Source organism: Ceratotherium simum, chromosome 5 (genome assembly GCF_057802395.1).
Source record: "Ceratotherium simum simum isolate JZ-2026a chromosome 5, ASM5780239v1, whole genome shotgun sequence".
NCBI classification, from domain to species: Eukaryota; Metazoa; Chordata; class Mammalia; order Perissodactyla; family Rhinocerotidae; genus Ceratotherium; species Ceratotherium simum.
In genome coordinates, this window is record NC_141904.1 from 63,212,669 (window position 1) to 63,237,316 (window position 24,648).

The 24,648-nt window shown below is 39.4% G+C and overlaps 1 pseudogene; it reads right to left on the reverse strand.

The window, feature by feature from the left end:
• Window positions 1–270: 270 nt before the first annotated feature.
• Window positions 271–24,648, reverse strand: part of LOC147917064 (cadherin-related family member 3-like) — a 63,305-nt pseudogene continuing 38,927 nt past the window's right edge.

Sequence of the window (24,648 nt, forward strand, 5' to 3'; positions counted from 1 at the left end):
CATACATTCAAATTCATTTATTCACCAAATATGTATGGGGGCCCAACTATGAGCCAAGCATGTGCTGGGGTTATAGCAGTGAGCAAAACAAAGTCTCTAATCTTAACAAGCGTACGTTCCACCAACAAAGTTAAACAATGAACATATGTCAATTTAGTCTCTAGTTTCAGCAAAACATGTTCAGAGACTCAAGGTTCACCACTCCTGCTGCCCTCACCCAGACCACCTGAACTGGAAGATTACAGAGAGCTATAAACACAAAGCAGGGGGACTCACATCTGCATCTACAATTTAATTTTAGATAGCCAAGGAAAAACTGCCCATGTCAGTGACATACGCAAAAAAGCATCCTTTGGAGACACAGGAAAATGCTATCCTTGCATAGGAATTTTTAAGGATGTAGACTCCTCAGAATGGTGGCCTCTGGGAGGGAGGATATGCTTGCCAAGGACTCCTCCTTGTGCCTAGGGGGCTTCTTCCACTTTCTTGCACCTATTTTGCTGTTATATTCATACACATTCCTGGGGAGGAGAACACAAAACCTAGAGAAAGTCAATGACAATGGACTCGCAGAGCATTTATTCATCCCCCAAAGTGTTTATTGAGCATTTGCTATCTAGCTGGTATGGTGACGGGTTACTTGTCTTCTCAAGTCTTGGTCTGTTACCAAAGGAGAACTAGAAACAAAATTTGAAGCAGCATGTGATTTCACATGCATTAAAAATTGCCCCTTTAGCACAAGAGGGGTCATTTGTGGTGAAGGAGCATCCTTTATCTTGACCATGGTAGGGGTTCTATGAATCTATAAAAGTGATTAAACATCATAGAACTATACACACAGACATTAAAAAAGAAATGCAATACTGTCGTATGTCAATTATACCTCAAAAACAAAAATAAGTGTGTGCAAAAACTGGTCAAATCTGAGTAAAGTCTGTAGTCTAGTTAATTGTATTAATGTACTAATGTCAATTTCCTGGTTTTGGTGCTATGGTTATGAAAGATGTTACCTTTTGAGGAAGCTGGGTGATGGGTACACAGTACCTCTCTGTACTATTTTTTGCAAATTCTTGTGAGTCTGTAATTATTTTAAAATCAAAAGTTAAAAAAAAAAACACGTCAAACTATTTTTTCAATTGTCCCTAAAGTGACCTATCTTGCACAGTCTCTGAGTTTAATCAGCCAATTCTTCACAGAAACAATAATGAAATAAGAATAAAATACAAGAGAGAAGAAACAGAGTAAATAGGGCCTGATATAATAGGAAGACAACAAGTTGTTTCTTATATGACTAAGATATAATTAATAAATGAAAAAATAACAACAATAATAATAGCTGACTCCAATAGTATGTACTATATGCCAGACTCTCTTTTCATACATTAATTCATTTAATCCACTCAATATCCTTGTGAGATACATACATACATATTGTAAGCCACACTTAGAGATAAAGAAACTGGAACACAGATATGTTAAGTTAACTTATTAATGCCACACCATTTTGTAAGTGGCAGACCTAGATTTGAACCCAGAGACTCTGGCTACAGTATAAATCTCTTAGTATTTACGAACCACCCAGGGTAGGAGGCCATGTCTTCTTTTATTTTGATTAGGCTCCATGAATAAAACAGTGCCTTATGTGTCACATTCTGGGTTCCACAGAACATTTGATAAATGATGGTATGTCACAATACATACAGCTAAACTTATTTTTATTTTAAAATATTTCTCTTCTTTAAGTACCATGTGACACTTCAATGTGCTGAGTCAGGTCTCAAAAATCCATTAATTGAAAGGTGATTCTTCTGCTAGGCCACTGTCCTGGGGTAGACAAGACACTTCCCTGACAACCCATCCCTCTATCAAAAAAAGCTATACCATCCCTCAATAGTGCATGTTGGAACCAGAAAACTAACTGCTGAGTCACACATCAAACAAACATCCTGGTTCAAAATAAGCCAAATGCATCAGTCTAAACACACAGTAACTATGTCCTCAGTATTGAGAAGACCAAAGGTCATGAGTATCAGTCAAACAGTGAATGAGCAAAAAAGTCATTGCTATAGCTCGTTGTCTTTATTGGACCATGTACACTTGTTTTGTTTTGTTTTGTAGAATGGAACAATCTAGGGCCCAGTGTTTGTTAATGCACTGGTTTTTACCAGGCCGTTGGCAGGAGAGGTCATGACTAATATCAAAGTGAGGGTTCCTGTGGCAGGCTAACTGGCTTTTAATCCTGACTCCTTCCTCTCACTAAACTATGATTCTGGGGAAGTTACCTTGTCTCTCTGTGCGTTGGTTTTCTCATTTGTAAATGGAGGATAATAATAATAGTCATTACTTCCTAAATAGTTATGAGAATGAACAATTCATGTAAAAGCATTTTGACCATACTAAGAATTCAACAAGTATTTGCTATGATTTGATGTTAGAAATGCTCTAATAACATCTTATACTAAGTCTGCAACTGCATAGTTATATATAAAGTCTTTCAGTATACAAGGAATAATGTTAAAATTAAATAAGTTACATTGTGGCATTAATAGTCAACAAAAGATGGAAGCAATCCATGTGTCTATTGCTAGATGAATGAATAAACAAAATGTGGTATGTACATACAATGGATTATATCCAGCCTTTAAAAGGAAGGAAATTCTGACATATGCTACAACCTGGATGAACCTTGAAGACTTTATGCTAAATAAAACAAAGCAGTCACAAAAGGACAAATATTGTATGATTCCACTTATAGGAAGTACTTAGAGTAGTCAAATTCATAGAGACAGAAAATAGAATGGTGGTTGCCGGGGGCGGGGGAAGGAGGAAATGGGGAGTTATTGTTTAATGAGTACAGAGTTTCACTTGGGGAAGATGAGAAAGTTCTGGTGATGGATGGTGGTGATGGTTGAACAACAATGTGAATATCCTTAAGGCCACAGATCTGTACAATTAAAAATAGTTAAAATGGTAAATTTTATGTTATGTATATTTAAGGTTAATAGAAAGCGCTTATAACAAGCCTGGTACATTGTAAATGCTAAATAGGTGTTTATTAAATAAATATTTTTAAAAAGTTTTAGAAGGAAACAAGAAATGGCATATGGTAATTTTTATTATTTTCAATAATAATATTTAAGTAGAAAAAGAACCAGAAGAGCCTGGAGGTGTATGGCAGGCCACTTTGCCATTCTTCCACCAAGAAGTCTGGTACAAGACACTCCACCCATCGTGGGCACACATCAGTCTTCTCACTGCTCTCGCGGCCAAGTACCTACGTCCCTCCTCCTTGTCTGCCTCTGTTCTACCACTATTAAGATTCAGTCTCTGTTCTAAAGTGTTCTACCCACTCTTTTCCTCCTTTTCTTTGAAAGGAAAGAAAGCCATGTGACCGTATACACATTCCATAACCTCTCTGAGCCTTTGTTTCAAAGTCCATAAAATGGGGACAATAACGCCATTTCCACTATAGGGTTGTTGTGAGGATTAAATGAGACAAGGCATATCTGGTGTTGGTAAGCACTCAATAAATGTTCACATATGCTTTTAAAGAATTCTCGGAAATTGGCAGTCGTAGAAGCCCAGTTATTTAACATAGATCAGATTAGGATATAAGTAGTACATTTTTAATTTAGTAGTAATATTTCTTTATGAAGAGCTTGGCAGTCAGTAATAAAGCATCAGTAATCTCATGTCAAGACATCTAGAACTGTCAGAATTTAACTTGCTGTAAAGTGTCACAAGCTGTTATAGCGCTGAGTCTTTTGCGACTAATACCGCATGTGAATGACACTTTACAAAATGATTTTTGCATTCATTGCCTTCATGTTTAAACTTCACAATCACCCCATGAAACAGACAAAGCCCACACTGTTATGTCCATTTTTCGGCTGGGAAAAGGGAGACAAGGAAGTTAGGTACTTTGTCCAAGTTCACATGGAGAGTTAGTGGTCGTGTCGATACTCAAACCCAAGCCTTCTGATTCCACACCCAGGGCTTACCAATACCTCTGAGGACTTCCTATTCCTGCCCCTTCCTTTAAGGAAGAAATGCATGGAAAAAGAAAAACTTCTGAAATGTTTTATAAAATGGAGGTGTGATCAGCTATGCAATTTCAAGGTTCATGAGAGAGAAATCTTTAGAACAGGAATTGCAAATCCCTGACCTATCTGGCCTATAGATGTTGTGGCTGATTAAAGATGGTCACAAATTCTTTGACCCTCATCCCTTGACAGGTGGGGTTTATGCTTCTGTCTCTGAATCGCAATAGAGTCGGACTGCTTTAACCAATAGAATGTGGCCCAGGCCTCAAGAAACTGGCAACTTCACCTTCCTATCTCTTGGAACTCTTTCTAAGAGGTCTAAACTGACATATAAGCTATCCAACTTACACTGCTAGCGAGGCCACATGAAGAGGCCCTGAGATCACATGAAGAAAAGGTGGCAGCCACCTGAGCCCAACCCTGAAACTGTCCCCGCCAAGCTGTCAGGCGTGTAAGTGAAGCCACTTTGGACTCACCAGACCAGATCAGCTGCCAGTGAAATACCATTGAAGTCCCTTTTGATATCACATAAAGCCAAAGAATTGCCTAGGTGACACCTGCACAAAATTGTGAGATATAATAAAATGGTTGTCGATCTAAGCCAGTAAGTCTTGGGGTAGTTTGTTACACAATATATAAGCAGAGGTGAAAAAAATACGCTTTATTTGGCCTGCACAATGCAGTGTGTTTTAATTGAATTGGTTACCTACATTTAAAAATGGGCTAATTTTGAGCCAGCCCTGACGGCCTAGTGGTTAAAGTTTGGCACTCTCACTGCTTCGGCAGCCCAGGTTTGTTTCCCGGTGGTGGAACCACACTACCTGTCTGTCAGTTGCCACGCTGTGGTGGTGGCTCACATAAAAGAACTAGAAGGACTTACAATCAGGATATGCAACCGTGCACTGGGACTTTGGGGAGTTAAAAAACAAATGGGCAGATTTTATGTAACAATTTGGATTTCCAGCTTCTTTTGAAGCATCAGAATTCTGGCAACTCCAGGCCTATGACCAATGTGGCAGTAACTTGAAGGAGCTCAGTAGTAACAGCCATGTCCCCCAAGCATCAGTTGCCATTGATGATTGAACTTGGTCTCATATGGCCCCTGTCAGTCATTTATTTTACCTGCCTGGCCCTTGAATGTTTGCCAAAGCAAACAGAGTCTCATTGCAAAGCGTAATAAGTTCATTCACATGGTTTAACATCCAAATAGGCAAAACAGGCTTAACTCAAAAGGTATTTAAGTGCCATACCTGGATCAATGGCTTCTCCATCAAACACAGTCTCATACACAATGGTTTCCTTTTAAAAAGCGCAAAATGTTAGCAATAAAGTTGGCTTGATAAATTAGTTTTGAGGGGCCAGTCTGGTGGTGTAGTTGTTAAGTTCGCATGCTCCCTTCAGCGGCCTGGGGTTCGCAGTTTAGGATCCTGTGCATGGACCTACGCACTGCTTATCAAGCCATGCTGTGGCAGCGTCCCATATAAAGTAGAGGAAGATGGGCACGGATATTAGCCCAGGGCCAGTCTTCCTCAGCAAAAAGAGGGGATTGACAACAGATGTTAGCTCAGGGCTAATCTTCCTCATATAAAAAAAAATCAGTTTTGACCTGTGTTGAGTACTTTGAGCAGACGACTTCTTATAAATTACCTCATCTCTCTAGTCTAGAGGGCCACAGCCTAGGATCCAAAAACTTCCTGCTGCTCACATCTTCTCCCAGCCCCATACCCCACATCAGTCTGCCTGCCATGCCCTCCCTTAACTCAAATCTTTTTATTGATGCTAAGTCTCTTACCTTGGATGGGAGGTGTTATTGCCTGAACTGTATCCCTCCAAAATTTATATGTTGAAGTCCTAACCCCCAGTACCTCAGAATGTGATTGTATTTGGAAATAGAGCCTTTAAAGAGGTGATTAAGATAAAATGAGGTCATATGGGTGGGCCTTAATCCAATATGACTGGTGTTGTTATAAAAGCAGGAGATTAAGATGCAGACAACACAGATGAGGGACAGACGAGGGACAACCGACTGAGGACACAGGGAGAAGGCAGCCATCTGCAAGCCAAGGAGAGACACCTCAAAAGATACTAAATCTGCCAAAACCTTCATCTTGGACTTCTAGCCTCCAGGACTGTGAGACAATACATTTCTGTTGTTTAAGCCACCCAGTCTCTGGGATTTTGTTATGGCAGCCCTAGTAAACTAATATAAGAGATTGGCTGGCATCATTTTCCTAAAGGAAGAGGCAGAGGAAGGGAGCACTGAAAGAGAAACAGCTCATGAAACAATGTCGTGGTCAGCCAGGACTCAGATAGGAATGTCCGTGGTAAACGGGGAAGAAAGTAGAGAGAAAAAAAGGAGAAATGAAGGCTAAAAATGCCATTTCTTGTTCCACTCCACATTTATATTTCCTGGAACCAGCCTTACCCTTGTACAGTGGCTCACATGGACCATTTAATGAATGAGCCTCAGCCAATTTCAAAATGATTTACATACTCCAAGGTGTAGATTTCACTATTTCCTAAGAAACTCCAGGGCTGAAGAACTTATTCAGCTCTATCACATATATAATCTATTTTCAGATCTAGATTTTATTTTTAATTATGGTGGATAATGCTAGATTTCCATTTGTCTAGGATTGTTTTTGCTGAATGCACACATAATATTTGAGGCAAATTTTGACCTAAGCCAAATTCCAAGACTGGATCTCAAATTCCAGTTTTGTAATGCACAGAAATTCAACAGGAGCAGAGAAATTGAAATTATTTTATTTTCTTTCTATGATGCCTGAGTAGAACTGCCATGTTTATATGGAAGAACTTTTCATTGAGCAACAATTATCGGAAAATATAGTCCTCTTTCTCCTTCTGTAGACAAAATCTCCTTCTGTAGATTTTGTAAATCACAAAAATGTACTTACTGTTAATACTTCTAGTTTTTTATTTCTGTTTTAAATGACTGTCTTTTCCTTTTGATTTCTATCTCCTGTTCAAAAAATAAATAAAAGGCAGGTATATGATGAGTGTTTTTTTTTTCCCCCAAAGTCCCAGTGGATAGTTGTATGTCATAGTTGCACATCCTTCTAGTTGCTGTATGTGGGACGCAGCCTCAGCATGGCCAGAGAAGCGGTGCGTCAGTGCGCACCCGGGATCCGAACCCAGGCCACCAGTAGCGGAGCACATGCACATTTAACTGCTAAGACATGGGGCCAGCCCTGATGAGTGTTTTTTAAAATCACGCAATTCATGATAATCATGTGACAATTAGCAATCTGTATCTTACCTGCAATATACTTCATTCTTCCATATGAAAAGAAAATTTGGCAAAATATCAGCTTCATTATGCTAACACATGGCAAAAAAGAGTTTTGTTTTTATGGCAGAACATGACTATTATCATATCTCTCCCACTCCCAATTTTTTAAAAAATGCTGTGTGGGGAATAATGGACTGTTCTCATTGCCATCACCACTCCTCTTACTGAATCATAAGTAAACTCTACTTAGTTAATAAAAATTCTTATCCAACTCTATTTTTTTTCCATTTAAAAAATTTTTTATTAATAGACTATTTTTTAGTGAAGGTTTAGGTTTACAGAAAAAAATTGTGCAGAAAGTACAGAGTTCCTGTATGCCTCCTCTTGTCTTGTTGCATTAGCTAGGATTTCCAGCAGGATGTTGAGTACTAGTGGTGAGAAGGGGACACCTTGCCTCGCTCCCAATCTTAGGGTGAAAGCATCTGGTTTCTCACTATTAAGTATGATGTTGGCTGTGGGTTTGTTGTAGATGTTTTTATCAAGTTGAGGAAGCGACACTTCATTCCTAGTTTGCTGAGAATTTTTATCATGAATGGATGTTGCTTTTTTGTCAAATGACTTTTTTGCTTCTATTGATATAATGATATAATTTTTCTTCTTCAGCTTGTTAATGAGATGGATTACCCTAATTGATTTTCAAATGTTGAACCAGCCTTGCATGCCTGGAATAAATCCCACTTTGTCATCGTGTATAATTCTTTTCTTTTTCTTTTTTCTTTTATTTTATTGTGAAATTTTTGTTGTACATTATTGTTTGTCAGTCACCATATAAGTGCATCCCTCCACCCCTCGTGCCCTCCCCCCACCCCCCTAGCCCCTGGTAACCACCAAACAGTTCTATCTGTCCATGTGTTGGTTTATCTTCCACATATGAGTGAAATCATGCACTGTCTGTCTTTCTCTTTCTGGCTTATTTCGCTTAACATAATACCCTCCAGGTCCATCCATGTTGTCGCAAATGGGACGATTTTGTCTTTTTTTATGGCTGCCAACTCTATTTTTGAAGCCATGATAGTCTGTACTCTGAAGAATTATTTTTGGATGGTGATGAAGACAGCTGCATTTTCTATCCATTTCTCTGGCCTCTCTGCCCAGCTTCACAGAGATTCAAAACAAGTACAGGGAGGGTACCTGAATTTATCACCTGTTTCTAGGCTGCTTCCTGGGGGTTGTCAGACACATGCCCATGAAACTGCTTGCATCCAAATAACATGGGGAGTTGTTTGGCTTGTCTGCTCACAGACTGATTTGTTTAAAATATATTCTCATGGGAAATCTGTTTCAGATGTTCTAAGGTAGAACCCAAGAATATGTTGTTGCTGTTTTGTAAAGAAAGCTCCCCAACTGTTTCTGAGATACAGCAGGTTTGGAGCAATGGTGACAGTGACCAAGTCTTGTATCCCAAGTACTTTCCTCTCTGCCTCTCAAAGGCAAACTTAGGCAGAAGCCGTCAGAGTAAGATCACCAAAGCCCAACTGATTTCAACTCTTTATATCAGAAGCTTAGGAAGAAAAATCACACACATGGGTTTGGACTTGGAGACTTCCTTGGCCACTTTCTGACAGCGTTCCCTAGGGTTTCCCTATCTCCAAAGCAGGAAACCAACCCAGCAAAGAAAACAGGCATCAGAGTGAAGTGAAAGGAAGGTACTAGTCACTGGACTTGTATGTGTTGATAGCTGTGTACACAAAGGTCAGAACTTTTCTTTGCCAGGAAATATTATTTCAAAGCAAACAGAGCATCAGTTTACATTTTCAGAGAGCATCTGTTTATACATAGTAGCCTCAGTATGGAGCCACGGTCCTACGCAGACGGTGGGGTGTTGACTCAGGTATATAGCTTTTTTAAACACCATAGGTGATGCTGAGGAACACCTGAGCCTAGAGAAGACATCAAATTAAGAATCTGAAGATTGAATGCATGTCTGCTCTGAAAACTTGAACAAAACTATTTCGCCTCATTGCCCTCAGTTTTCTCATCTGTAAAATCAAGGAGTTGAACTAGATGGTACCTGAGGTTCTTTTTGGCTTGTATGCCTCTGTATGCCAAAACAGGATAAACCGTTTTGTGCAGCTCGAAAGAACAGTGTGTTCTTGAAAATCAAATATTCTGGTGGAAAGATATATCATCTGTGTTGCATAAAAAAAAAAAAAGCCTCTATTTCAAAGGATAGAATATAGTAAAATACACTAACCATAAAGTCTACCAAACAGACTTTATCCTTGGGTAACTCAGAAGCCATTCTGAAGTTCTGCAGAGGCTTTGCAAATTTGTTTTTGAAATAACAAAATACTAAAAGGTCTGCTAAACTTCACTGGATTAGATCAAAGATTAGATGAAATGATGAATATAAGCCATGTAGTACAGTGCCTGGCACATAGGAGGCGCCCATTACTATGCATAGCATAACTACTAGAGAATAATGATTAAAAGCACCCATTTGTAGAGATTTTTAATTGATAGACTTCACTGATTAGTAGGCCCTTCTGGCGAGCAGACTTTCAGAACTTTCAGACATAAACAGCTGCTTGGGGATCCTCTATGCTCCACCGGCAACTATACAAATTCTCTCTTACCCACGCAGTTCATACTCACAGATGTACACTCTAAAATGTGGCCTGGCGGCTGGGTGTGGTAGTACACAAGTGGAAGGCATATGGGTGAAGGTGCTGCCCTGACTAGCTTTTTAGCCTTTCTAGATGAATCTTGAATTTACAATAGAATATTTTCCCCACACACACCCCCAAATTAAATTCCATAACTCTTTACTTCAGAACTGGTGGTTGGAGGAGGTGGCATATTGGCCCTTATCACATAAATATCTATAATAGCGGTGCCTGTCCTGGGCTTGGTGGCTTTGCCATATTTCAGGTTGTCATCAATTATGTGCACCACAAGATGGTACTGCCACTTCAGTTCAGCTCCAGATTCAAAGTTAAAAGGATTCTTCACAATTAATTTTGGAGTATATGAAACTTGAGTTGGGTCAAATCCAAAATGATTGCTCTCATTTACTTTAAAAGGCATAATTCAGAAATTAAAATTATTTTAAGATATGTTAAAAAGTTTTCTCAAGCTACCTTACATTGCTTTTGAAGCATAGTAGGTGTAAATAAATAAAATTTTTATTGTACTCTGAATTCCCATATCTATACAAGGCTTATAATGAAACTGAAATCAAGTAAACAATAAATTAAGTTGGTTAGAAAAAGTTGTTTTAAAGTTTAAGGTCATGGGTCTGATCCCCATATGTGGTCAACAAGACTTACATTATTATCAAATTATTCTGCCTAGTTGCTTCCCCTTCCTTAATCTCCCACTCAGAGCAATTTTGTTCCTACTTTCAGCTTAGTCTAGACCAATATCAAACGGGCCAGTCAGACTACAAATATCTATTGAGCCACCGCTAAGTTTCAAGTCAAGTCTCAGTGGCCCTGGAGACACTGTTGTAAACAAGATGCACATAGTCCCCACCTTGATGAAGCTTATCATCCAGCAAGAGAAGTAGACATGGAACCAGTGTTTATAATTAATTGGCAATGTGTTTACTGATGTCCATGCTCTCATTCTTTCAGAAACACAACAGAAGTTCTGACCTCCATACTTTAAATACTTCTCTTTGTTATACTGTCTCATGATACCAAGCAGTTTTCCTTTATAGGACTCATCATATTTTATAATCTTGCAATTGTTGATGTTACTACTAGTTTAATGAACAATGAGTTCCATGGATATAAGATCCATATCTGTCTTAGACACTACTGTGTACCTATTTGGTATCCAACAAATTTCTTCCATATGTCACAAGAGGATCACTAAAGCTGATAAGGATGTTTAAATCCAACAATAATACAATTGAAAACATCCATCCTAGTGAATCTGTATTAGCGTCACATGGAAAGGTGGCTGCTGTTTTCAGCTAGTACCACGGACAGCAGACTTAGCTCCTTGGAACTTAACCTTCAGTGTTTCCTACGTAGGTCCAAAGTTTCTTCATTGTCAAGTATCATTGAAATCACTGATCATTTCACCATAGGAGGAATTAGATTGGACATTTGGAAGTGAAAAGTGTTCCTTGAGGAAACTTAATGCTGTAGATATGAAATGGCCTAACCTTTACAAACATAGTTATTTCTACAGTTATATCATGTCAAAGAGGCTTTAACTAATGGCATTTTGACACATGCTCATGATTAAAAGAAATAATAAAATTATCTACCAGAAGCCATCTCACAACTCATTTCAAAATCTTGTGAATCTCTGTCATGGTAGTTTAGTTTGAAGCCATTGACGCTTGTCCCAGTAACAACATTGTCAAAAATGACTGCCTTCTATAGAGAGTTGTGTGCAGACAGGTGCTTCATCATTCTCATCTCATGTCAACATTGACCTGTCAGCAATGAGGGAAGAAGGAACATCACATACGTCATGTGACTATTTATACACAAAATCAGAAATAAGCATCTGGGTAGAGACAGATCATTTAGAATTATTAAATAAAAAGTCTGGAATTTTGAGTTTGAAGAAATGTTCCTGCAGATTTTGGTTCTGTCTGTCAATCAACTAGTCAGTTGGCTTATTATTCCTGGGTCAACTGTGACATTCGGGGTGGCCATTAGGGAGAGCTTCGGGCTCATTAGAAGAACCTGTGGAAAGCTCACAGATTACTTAAATGATAAGGGAAAAAAAGCTGAAGAATGACACCTCTAAAAATTGTAATCCCTTAAACCGTTTAAACATCTATGCTTAATGGCAAACACTTCCTGAGTTTGCCTCCTCTTTTGTAACTTAGAGGCTCCTCTGCAACATTCTCTCAAGCATAATATATTTTTTGGTAACAATATGGTTACTTCAAAGTCTGCTCTGACCTTAATTAGGGGCTGTTATCAACCCTTTCTTAATTAAAATATCATAAACCAGGAAACTGTGATTTACATGGGAAAAGATCAAAATATCAAGGATTTTAAAATGTCAATGATCAAATGCCAGTTAGTCTAGAAAGGTTATGTGCTCACCTCTTAGATGAATAATGACTTCCTCAATAACATTCGCAGGAGAATCCCTGGTGTGCTCTTATTTGCAAGTATTATCTTTTAAAAATGTTTTCTGTAATGTTTTAACAACACAGCTAAATTCTTGGGGAATAATTCATTCTTTAATGCTAACTTCTATAAATTGAATATAGCTACGTGTTCTATTTAATATGTGGTGTTTTCATGTGATTTTAGGGAGATCACTGTGATATGACGGAAACAGTACAGGATTTGGAACCAGAAATCTTTATTAAAATCATGGGCCTTCCACTTGCCAGATCCTTTATTTGGTACAAGTGACTCAATGCTGCTTTCCTCATCTGTAAAAAGATCTCAATCCCTCCCTTCCTAGGATTGTGCAGAGGATAAATTCATCCAGTCAACGAATATTTATTTAACAGCTACTATGTGCTAAACCCTGATCTAGACACAGAACATACACTGGTAAACCAAACAAGCTCCCTGCCCTACTGAAATTTACATTCTAATGAAGGAGGCAAAGCAATAAACAAATCAATAAATAAATATGTTAGGCAACATCATATACAATTAGTGCTCTGCAGGTTAAGGAGATAGAGAATAACTCATGGAAATGTTCTAACAGAATGTTCAGAGAAGTACTTTCTTTTTTGACTTACTCTCCTATTTCCTTCCTCCTCCCCTATATTTGATGCATGTCCTTAAGCAAGTATGTATCCTCACAGAACATGTAGTGTTTGATCATATGATGGTGATTTCCATAAATGATATTGTGCTGTAGTTCTTTCCTGTTTCCTACTTTTCTCACACAGCACCATATTTTCTTGCTCTTTCCATGTTGTTTGTAAAACTAGTTTTCTATTTCTTCTTGATTCTTAGTATTTCATAGCAGGCATCTACCATTTTTTACTCATTTATTCTCCTAATGATGAACTCATGAGTTGCTTCAAAATTCCACCATCACACACAACAGAAAAACAGACCTTGGTGAGCAGGTTTCCTTTGGGCAGAAACCTGATTAAAGAGAGAATGTAAGTCATGTGGCTATCTGGAGGACAAGCATTACAGACTTGAGCAAAGGTTCTGAGGTGCAAACGTCCTTGGTATGTTGAAGAAACAGCAAGAAGTTCATGTGGCTGGACTGAAGAAAGAAGCAGAGATCTAGGAGCTGAAGACGAAGAGGTAGCCAGAGTTCAGATCATACAGGTGACTGCAGACCTTAGAAATGACATAGGAATTTGTGCTGCTTAGTGGGAAGCCATTGGAGAGCTTTGAGGAAGAGGGTGACCTATCTTTTTAAAGGATCACTCTAACTACTGCGTGAAGAGTACATTGTAAAGTGCCCGAGTGGCTACTTAGGAGGCTGCTGCACTAGATCAGGCAAGGGATGACAGTGGCACACCCAGGGTGTTATCTGTGATTGGGTGAGAAGTGGAAGCATTCAGGATATATTTTGCAAGTGGAGACAACAGGATTTGCTGATAGATTAGAGAGAGAATTTAGGGTGCATGATAGTGATTAAATGCCCAGAGTTAATCCTTCTATCTCTTTCTAGCTGGGTAAACTTGGATAAATTGCTTAACTTCTAAGCCTTTGAAATCAAATTCTCCCACCTGTAAAAAGGAGTATCAGTAATGACCTCATGGGATGGAACTGAAGACTAAATGAGAAGCCATAGTACTTGGCCCTCATTAGGTTCTCAATAAAGGATGGATGATGATGATGATGGTGATGACAACAGTTGATGATGCATTCCTAAACTTTGGAGTCTAAAGAACTATCTCCCTTTTCTGAACTTGAAAGTCACATTCATCTGTATCATCAATTTACTTGCTATATACTGTTGAACTTTTCACATGTGAAAATTTTTAAGCTCCCTGAAGGCATATATGGTGTCTTATACTTCTTTGTATCCCAGGGTGCTGTGCTGAGTAAACACTCAATAAATATTTGTTAAGAGAAAGAGGGAATGAACAAGTTCCTGCTTTATCTTTGGGAAAAACATAATTCTTTTTATAAGAACATAGTCACTTGAAGTTGTTTTTTTATTATCTGCTTTCTCCTCTTCTCATTTGTAATAAGCGAACTACAATTGCAAATGGTGTCATCCTATACCATTTTAGAAGTTCATAAATGTCTACAGGAACAACTGCCACAGGTACCTAGGTGTAAAGATCTAGGTGTATGTCTCAGGTATCTTCCTGAGACAACCAAGCCCCATAATCCTGTCCACATGACTGTAGTTCAGTCCCTATGAAAGTCATTCTAACTGTTGATGTGAATGGGCCTGATATTTTCCTCACAATGACACAGACAGGAAACCTAATCACCACATAAGCAGCAAGCCAGATGGGGACCTTAAAATTCCTCAGTCCTAGAGAAAACTGTATTGTGATTACCAGGGGCAATGGGGGTGGTGGGTGGGCACAAGGGGTGAAGGGAGACATATATATGGTGATGGACAAACAAAAATGTACAACCCAAAATTTCACAATGTTAAAAACTATTAAAACATCAATAAATAAATAAATTAATTAATTAATTAAAATCTTCCCACTTGAAAGAAAAACAAAAAAAATTCCTCAGTCCTACTTCTGTCTCTTCTAATGACAAACCCTTATAATCATTAATAACACACACCACATCTCAATATAGCGGTATTCACTCTCAATGTCTTTCAAGAGTCCTTTGATGTTGCTAAAATAATTTAGAGGTCCACACTTTCCCCTACTGTGATTCCAAAAGAATGAACCTTTGTTAAGCACCCTCATCACCTTTCAATGAGGCAGATTAGGTTTGAGTCCGGTTCTATAAACTTTGAGTAACTTCAGGTAAGTGTCCTAAACTCTGTGCCTCAGTTTCCTCATCTGTAGAGTAGAAATAATGATAATATTGCCTACTATGAAGAGTTAAGGTGAAGAGTAACTACATCAACATATAAAACGTGCTAGCACAACATATAAGTGCTAGCACTTATCTTGATAAGTGCTAGATGCATATTTGCAATTATTATAATCTTTTTAATCTCATGAGAATTGTTGTTATCGTTTGACCATTTCTTGTTGTTATTGTTTGACCATTTTGATTGTAATAAATTAGAACCTAATAGATCATCTCTATTATATCAAAACCCGAGGCTCTCTACTTACCGTGGTCATTGCCATGCGAGGATAAAATCTGTCACAGTCTGCAGCTTCCACAGTGAGGTTATATTACTTCATGATCTCGTAGTCTGGCTGTGTGTGAGTTCAGTCATTCCAGAGAGAGGGTGAATCCAGAATATTTGTATAACCTGCATGTCTCCAGTGGTCATTTTGTACGTCACACAGTTTGGTGGGTGGTCTTCATCAATGGCAGTCACTCTTCCAACTTTGTAGAAAACTGCCAATAACATTTATTAAGATTCATTCTTGTCATGCAGATGCACCACTTTAAAAAGCTTAACGTGGTCAAGATGGCGGCGTAGGCAGACTCTGAACTCACCTCCTCCCGTGGACACAGCCAATTTACAACTACTCGTGGAAAAATTACCCCTGAGACAGAACTGAAAACTGGATAAGAGGAACTCCTGCAACAACGGACAATCCTAACTGAGGTGGAAGAGGCAGAGACTCCCTTCTGGAGAGGAAAAACGCCGCCTTCACAAGCCGCCAGCGGCACGGCCGCCGGGAGCAGCTCACAGGTACGCAGCCTCCCTGGAGGCGCGGGGCCCTGAGCCGGGGAGCGCCCCCGCTGTGGGCATTTTGTGGACCCAGCACAATCGAGACCAGCGGCATAATATCTGACTTTGCCTGCTACTAAAACATTGGGGAGCACCCCCAGAAAACCCGGTTCACAAAGAAACTAAAACTGGCTCTTAAAGGGCCCGCGCGCAAACTCACCCGTTTCAGAAAGCATCCTAAAATCACCACAAAGAAAGGTGCACAGTGCTTTGGTGACAAGATACTCACCTAATAGGCCCTGAGTGCATCTCGGTGAGGGGTGAGACCTCTCCAGGGAATGGGACATTGGCGGCGGCCATTGTTGTGGCCTGGTGTGAGTGTGCTGACACAGACGCCATTGGAGTTCTCCCTGAGGCCTGCTAGCCCAGGGTCTGCCCCACCCGCTAGAGCACCGATTTAATCCAGCTCAGCCAGGGCAGGCAGCCCACCCTAGAGACTGGCCCCACCCAACAACAAGCCCTCAGGCAACGTGTGGGCCTGCATAGATTGGTGACTGGATTCTCTGCAGCCTGGCAACTGAGCAGACTTGAGCGGGGCAGGGGGTGCACAGGGAGCCGGTGGAAAGTGTGGGGCAGTGGCGGAGTGTGTGGGGCTCCCGCCGTGGAGAGACTGGGTCCGCTTGGGGAGGTCGGGGTGCTCACACGGGGCAGGACTGTGTTGACTGTGTGTGTGGACCTGTGGGCGGCAGGGCTTGTCAGCTGCAGAAGACTTGTGCTTCTCAAAGACCCACATAGGAGGTTTGCCCCACCTTCCGAAGTCTGAAGCAATTGGGTGCTCCTGTGCCTGAGGCCAGCCCCACCCAGCTGCAATCCTCAGAGAGCTGACAAGAGACCTAATAGGCTAGAGGCTTACAGCAATTGTAAGGCCCTGAGCCTAACAACCTGCCACGCTGGGGGCCTACTCACTTAAAAGAAATACTGCAACACAAATGTGGTATTAGAACTTGCAGCCAACTGTGCTGCGGCTCCCCACACCTGATAAAGAGACTGAAGGGCCCACAACAACTACAAGCAGCTGAGCATTACAACAGCTGGCCAGGAGCATAACTCAGCCTCCCTGGGCGCCTATAGGGAGAGCTAACAGGCCACAACAGAAGGACACACGTAGCCCACATAGGGGCCACCCCTGGAACATTGAGAACTGAGGGAAGCACACTGGAAGCCTCCTAAGGCATCACTTACATAAGGTCACCTATCCAAGAGCAGGAGACGTAGCTGACCTACCTAATACGTAGACACAAGCACAGCGAAAGAGGCAAAATGAGGAGGCAAAAGAATACATTCCAAGTAAGGGAACAGGACAAAACCCCAGAAAAGGAGCTAAGTGAAACAGAAATGAGCAACCTACCTGACAGAGAGTTCAAACTAAGAGTGTTAAGGATGCTCACTGATCTGGGGAGAAGAATAGATGAACTCAGTGAGAATGTCAACAAAGAAATGGAAGATATAAAAAAGAACCAATCAGAAATGAAGAATACAATACTGGAAATGAAAAACTCATTAGAGGGACTCAAAAGCAGAGTAGAGGATACAGAAGAACGGATCAGTGAGCTGGAAGAAAGACTAGAAGAAATTACCCAAGGTGAACAGGTAAAAGAGAAAAGAATTAAAAAGAGTGAGGACAGTCTAAGGGACCTCTGGGACAACATCAAGCACACTAACATCCGTGTTATAGGTGTCCCGGAAGGAGAAGAGCGAGACAAGGGGGCAGAGAATCTATTTCAAGAAATAATAGATGAAAACTTCCCTAACCTAAGGAAGGAAACAGACATCCAGGTACAGGCAGCACAGAGAGCCCCAAACAAGATAAACCCAAAGAGGCCCACACCAAGACACATCATAATCAAAATGTCCAGAATTAAAGATAAAGAGAGAATCCTAAAAGCCGCAAGAGAATGTCAAGTTACGTACAAAGGAAACCCCATAAGGCTATCAGCTGACTTCTCAGCAGAAACCTTACAGGCTAGAAGAGAATGGCACGATATATTTAAAGTGCTAAAAGGAAAAAACTTACAGCCAAGAATACTCTACCCAGCAAGGTTATCATTCAAAATGGAAGGAGAGATCAAAATTTTCCCAGATAAGCAAAAATTAAAGGAGTTTGTCACCAAGAAACCAGTGCTACAAGAAATGTTAAAGGGACTGATTTAAGGGGAAAAGAGAAGACCACAAATAGGAAAAATTATCTATTTCCATGATTAGAACGTAATGGATACAAATGCACAAAAAAGAGGTTAGATATGATATCAAAAACATAAAAGGAGGGAGGAGGGGAGTTAAAGAGTACAGCTTTCAGACAGAGGTCAAACTAAAGTGACCATCAATTCTGTATAGAAGAAGAAAGGAACAGAGAAGGACCACTAAAACACTGAGAAAAAAAAAAAAGTTAAAAAATGTCAGTAAGTACATACTTATCAATAGCTACTTTAAACATCAATGGACTAAATGCTCCAATTAAAAGGCATAGGGTGGCTGACTGGATAAAAAAACAAGACCCATATATATGCTGCATACAAGAGACACACTTCAGACCTAAAGACACTCACAAACTGAAAATGAAGGGATGGAAAAAGATACTCCATGCAAATGGCAATGAAAAGAAAGCTGGGGTAGCAGTACTCATATCAGACAAAATAGACTTTAAAACAAAAACTGTAAAAAGAGACAAAGAAGGTCATTACATAATGATCAAGGGAACAATCCAACAAGAGGATATAACACTTGTAAATATCTACGCACCCAATGTAGGTGCACCTAAATATATAAAGCAATTATTAACAGACATAAAAACAGAAATAGACAGTAACACAATAATAGTAGGGGACTTTAACACTCCACTTACACCAACGGATAGATCATCCAAACAGAAGATCAATAAGGAAACGTTGGCCTTAAACGACACACTAGAACAGATGGACCTAGTAGATATATACAGAGCATTCCATCCAAAAACCGAAGAATACACCTTCTTTTCAAATGCACATGGAACATTCTCCAGGATTGATCACATATTAGGCCACAAAACAAGTCTCCATAAATTTAAGAAGATTGAAATAATACCAAGCATCTTTTCTGACCACAATGGTATGAAACTAGAAATCAACTATAGGAAGAAAATCAGAAAAGCCACAAATACGTGGAGATTAAACAAAATGCTACTCAACAACGACTGGGTTAATGAAGAAATCAAAGAAGAAATCAAAAAATACCTGGAGACAAATGAAAATGAAAATACGACATGCCAGAATTTATGGGATACAGCAAAAGCGGTTCTAAGAGGGAAGTTTATAGCGATACAGGCCTATCTCAACAAACAAGAAAAATCTCAAATAATCTAACAATGCACCTAAAGGAACTGGAAAAAGAAGAACAAACCAAGCCCAAAATCAGTAGAAGAAGGGAAATAATAAAAATCAGAGCAGAAATAAATGAAATAGAGACCAAAAAACAATAGAAAAAATTAATAAAACCAAGAGCTGGTTCTTTGAAAAGATCAACAAAATTGACAAATCTTTAGCTAGACTCACCAAGAAAAAAAGAGAGAAGGCACAAATAAGTAAAATCAGAAATGAAAGAGGAGAGGTTACAACAGACACCTCAGAAATACAAAAGATTATAAGAGAACACTATGAAAAGCTATGTGCCAACCAATTCGACAATCTGGAAGAACAGAAATAAACCCACACATCTATGGACAGCTAATCTTTGACAAAGGAGCCAAGAACATACAATGGGAAAAAGAAAGTCTCTTCAACAAATGGTGTTGGGTAAACTGGATAGCCATATGCAAAAAAATGAAAGTGGACCCTTACCTTACACCATACACAAAAATTAACTGCAGGGCCGGCCCCGTGGCTTAGCGGTTAGGTGCTCGCGCTCCGCTACTGGTAGCCCGGGTTCGGATCCTGGGCGCGCACCGACGCACCGCTTCTCCCGCCATGCTGACGCCGTGTCCCACATGCAGCAGCTAGAGGGATGTGCAGCTGTGACATGCAACTATCTACTGGGGCTTTGGGGGAAAAAAATAAATAAAATTAAAAAAAAAAATTAACTGCAAATGGATTAAAGACTTGAATGTAAGACCTGAAACTGAAACTTTTAGAAGAAAACATAGGCAGCATGCTCTTCAACATCGGTCTTAGCAACATCTTTTCAAACACCACGTCTGACCGGGCAAGAGAAACAATAGAAAAAATAAACAAATGGGACTACATCAAATTAAAAAGCTTCTGCACAGCAAAGGAAACCATCAACAAAACAAAAAGACAACCTAACAATTGGGAGAAGTTATTTGCAAACCATACTTCTGATAAGGGCTTAATCTCCAAAATATATAAAGAACTCATGCATCTCAACAACAAAAAAACTATCAACCCAATTAAAAAATGGGCAAAAGACCTGAACAGACATTTCTCCAAAGAAGATATACAGATGGCCAACAGACACATGAAAAGATGTTCAAAATCACTATCAGGGAAATGCAAATCAAAACTACAATGAGATATCACCTCACGCCCGTCAGAATGGCTATAATTAACAAGACAGGAAACAACATGTGTTGGAGAGGATGTGGAGAGAAGGGAACTCTCATACACTGCTGGTGGGAGTGCAAACTGCTGCAGCCACTATGGAAAACAGTATGGAGATTCCTCAAAAAATCAAAGATAGAACTACCATATGATCCAGCTATTCCACTGTTGGGTATTTATCCAAAGAACTTGAAAACACCAGTGGGTAAAGATACATGCACCCCTGTGTTCATTGCAGCATTATTCACAATAGCCAAGACTTGGAAGCAACCTAAGTGCCCATCAAGGGACAAATGGATAAAGAAGATGTGGTATATATACACAATGGAATACTACTCAGCCATAAGAAACGATGAAATCCAGCCATTTGTGACAACATGGATGGACATTGAGGGTATAATGCAAAGTGAAATAAGTCAGAGGGAGAAGGTCAAATACCGTATGATTTCCTTCATTAAGTAGTAGATAATAACAACAGTAAACAAACACATAGGGACAGAGATTGGATTGGTGGTTACCAGAGGGGAAGGGCGGAGGGAGGAGGGTGAAAGGGATAATTCGGTACATGTGTGTGGTGATGGGTTGTAATTAGTATTTTGGTGGTGCACACGATGTAATCTATGCAGAAATAGAAGTACAATGATGTACACCTGAAATTTTTACAATGTTATAAACCAATGTTACTGCAATAAACAAAAAAATTAAAAAAAAAAAAAGCTTAACGTGTCCTTGCCTTCCGAACAGTATCATAGTTTCTCAAAGGGTCAACCTAAATCCTTCTGGACGATGAAATGTGTTTGAAAAGCCCAACTCTACATGATGGAAGGCAGATTTACGGATGGTCCTCTGTCACTTTAAACCACATGGCATGAGTCAAATGATACAAGTTAACAATAACTTTATAATAATAATAATTAGTTTACTGGTATTGTATGCTTATTTTCTAGCAGGCATTATGCTGAGATTAGCATCATATAATGGTTCTCCTACAGACTCTGGAACCACACCGCCTAGGCTCTGATCCTCGGCTCTGCCACTTACTAGCTGTAACTAACTGGAAAATTCTGTAACATCTCTGGGCTTCATATTCTTTATCTACAAACTAGGAATAACAACTATCTATCATATAGAGTTGTTGTGAGGATTAAATGAGTTAAAACATATGAAGCACTTCAAATAGTGCCTGATATATATAATTCTTAAATGCTATGTTAAGAATTAACTGTTCTTTATACACATTATCTCATTGAATCTTCTCAACAGCCCTATGATATATTATACTGTTACTCTCCCCATTTTACAGATAAGGAAACCACAGTCCAGTGGTATTATGTAACTTGCCCAAGGTTTCAGGACGAGTATTGGTAGAGTTGGGATTCACATCTGTGTCTGCTGAATCTACAGCCCACGTTTTTTTAATCACTTTGCTATAATTCCAGTGTGCGGTTCCCCCAAATAATCTTTCAGAAGAAAGAGGGGTGGGGTAGATTGATTGCATTAATAGGCCCAAATTCTTTACCCTTCCTGTGTTCATGCTCTTCGCCTGCAACGTTATAGTGCCCTCCCATGTGACCCGTTTTGGCCAATGAGATCTTAGCAAACCTGCCGTGAGCAGAGGCCTGAAAAGCACTTGTGTGATAGGCTTGCCTTTCTCCTGCACGTCTCCTCTGCCCTGAGACTAGTCTGATACTCAGACTAGCCTGTTGGAGGGTGAGAGAGGAGTCAAGTCATTCAGGCACCCCAGCCAAAGCCAGGCTAGATCACCAAAAAGCCAGGCAAGCCCTACAATTTTGAGCAAGCCCAGTCCAAACCAGAGAGACAGCCCAGCCAGTTCTCAGATTCATGGACTAAATAAATGTTTAATGTTGTATTACTCTAATTTTTTGTGGATTTCATTACACAGTGTACTTACAGTATTAGATAACTGATATAAGAGGCTTACCCCTCAATCATTTTCTGCCTGGATTATAAACTCCGGGGCAGACAACTTACTTCCTCCATTTAGTGAAATACCACCGTACAATGACTGGGCTCACGAACATGTGTATAGCACTTTTTTGGTTGCTGACACTCAAGAATAAAAAACCACAATGAAGAAACCATTTCATATACTGTCCCCACCACCTTCAACCTCACGGGATTTCTTTCTCTGTTTGCATCTTCCTTTTACCAAGGTTCATCAGTCTCTCACAATGTGTTATTAAGCAGGCAATGAACACAACTCAAAACACCAAGAAGAGAGAAAATACATTGGTGAAAAAGAATGTGATATTTCATTATCTCAAATCCAGAATACAAAGAGTCTAATCCATTGCTTGTGTAAAAGCATCATTATTAAAAGAAATATCACAACTGACACAAGACCACATAAAATAGATTAAGGATAAAATTGCCATTTCTATCATGCAGTCCTGGGCAAAGATGGTGTCATTTTCTCATCTAACATCTTGGGAAATGTATTGGGAAGCTTATTCTTCTGTAGGTGTAAAATTAACGTTTCAATAAAACTAAAAGCTATCTTGAGCATCTTTAGCTAAAGTTTAAAGTAAAGTAATTATGAAACTATAATTTTGCCAAACTTCCTTATCAAAAACTATTAGAAATGAAATAGACTTTCCCTTGTGACTTGCAAACCAGCATGATTTAATTTTCATGTGTTTTCTTCTAAATCATTTCTGATAAAGGAATTTTTTTTTTTGCCCATGCTTACCTCCCTCCAGAGGCATTTTGTCAATAAAGATTCAGCCACCCATCACATACCATCAGAAAATTTTTTTTTTTACTTCAAAGATTATAGATTCCTGTAATTTTGTTAGGAGGAAAAAAACCTCATGTAGTCCTCAAGACACACTCAAATCCTCTGTGCTAATCAACACAGTGTGAAAAAACACTTCCACATTAATGGATTTTTTAAATGTCCTCAAGGTCTATAGGCTAAATGTTTGATATTCAGAGGATAGTTTGTTTCCAGAGTAGTTTTAACTTTCCAATTTCCTCCTATAAAGCAAATTGCCATTGAGTTGTGAAGATTTTGAATCCTCTGATGGGTATTGCCTCTAAACACCAACCCTTTCCTCACTTCATTCAGTTTATGTACTCGGGTAGGGAAGATCAAGGAATGGTTAAAAAAAAAGGAGAGAAAAAGCAAGGAAAAAGTCCTGGCACATTGTAGGCACTCAATAAATGTTAGTGGTTATTATTATTATTATTGGCAATGCTGCCATGGCTGCTGTTAGCATGAATCACATAGTTTACATATACACTATCAGTTAATCCTCATCTCAACTCTGTGACATAGTTATTGTAATCTCCATTCTACAGATGAGAACTTGAAGGCACACGGAGGTTTGTGACCTGCCTAAGGTCATTTGACTAACAGTGGCAGAGACAGAATTTGAAGCCAGTTCTATTTGACGCCAATGCTCGTGGTTTTTCTGCTACATCATATTGTTCCCTTATGAAGTCCTAGAAGTCTTCTCTCTGGTACAGTGGGTCTTTAGCCAGCTATTTGGAGAATAGCACACATAGGAATGACCCACTTAGCTCTTGGTATGAATTCTTAGAACTTGTTTTCAGACTTCTGGTGACCTGAGTCATCAAAATCTATCCAAGTAAAGCAACCTGGAATACTCAACAGAGAACTGGACCAGAAACTTGGAATTCTGCATTTAGCCAGCATCTCTGCCAGCCACTAACTGTTTCACCCAATTCTCTCTCCAGCCCCAATTTTCTCATAGTAAAATAAAGAGGTCGAATCTTTCTAGCCCTTCCAAATCAACAGTGCTATAATTGAAAATTCTAAATCCTTCTCCTCAGAAATCAAGAAGGTATTAAGTTATGCTTAAGAAAACATAGAAGTGTCCAATACATTTAAAGAGTTTTACCTTAAAAACATAAAAGTACATTTCAGGACAACTTTGGATAGTTGGAAAAGAAATTGACATAAAAAACTTGATTCCCATAAAATGCTATCTTTAAAAATACCAGTCTCAAAAGGCAAAACTATAGAGATGGTGAAAAGATCAGGAGT